This window comes from Octodon degus, unplaced genomic scaffold, assembly GCF_000260255.1.
Source record: "Octodon degus isolate 3935 unplaced genomic scaffold, OctDeg1.0 scaffold00176, whole genome shotgun sequence".
Classification (NCBI taxonomy): Eukaryota; Metazoa; Chordata; class Mammalia; order Rodentia; family Octodontidae; genus Octodon; species Octodon degus.
In genome coordinates this window covers 4131083-4131764 of record NW_004524752.1, presented here as the reverse complement: position 1 = coordinate 4131764, position 682 = coordinate 4131083, and the positions used below count along the sequence as shown (strand labels likewise).

The 682-nt window shown below is 38.1% G+C and overlaps 1 protein-coding gene across 1 annotated transcript in view; it reads left to right on the top strand.

The window, feature by feature from the left end:
* Positions 1-682, top strand: part of Ralgps2 (Ral GEF with PH domain and SH3 binding motif 2) — a 232130-nt gene that overhangs the window by 109101 nt on the left and 122347 nt on the right. The window lies entirely within an intron of this gene.

Sequence of the window (682 nt, the reverse complement as noted above, 5' to 3'; positions counted from 1 at the left end):
AAAGCAGGACCTATGCAATAAGAGTTGTAGCTTTTGGGTCTGATAAGGTCAGTGAAATCCCCTCAGGATTTATCCTGAGATCCTGTACCTCAGACCTTTGTCACTGTCAGCCATGTGGATGAGTCACGGCCATTGCTTGGCCAATGTGCTCTCTGTGAATGCCTGAGAGAATGTTTTTTCTCCAGGTGACTCTCCTTAGGCACACTCTACATCATTGATCACTTTCCTCTTTGACTCCATAATCTCCTTGATCAGAAAATTTGGGATAATATGAGATACATGATGTTACAGTACAAGTACTCATATGTCCTGAGTCTTAATTGACCCAGTTGGCTTTCCTTGCGGCCCTCCTTTTTCTCTAATTTTGGTCTGCAAACTTAGGTTGTTAACCCTCCAGAAACAAGCTTATTGTTATTACCATACAACCGAGGCTGTTAAGCTTAACCTCACTATCTCTCTGAATATCAAACATCTTAGGCATAACATGGAACAGGTATTTTGCATCAAGTATTGATATGTTGAACTTTAAGTCTCTACAGAATATGATGAAAATTTTGAAAAATTGAAATATATTTTAAAAATAGGCGTAAAGAATTATATACTTCTTATGTTTACACATAAGTCCAGAAATCTAACCATATACAACCTTGAAGCAGGACAGTCCCACAATATTCCTTTTCCT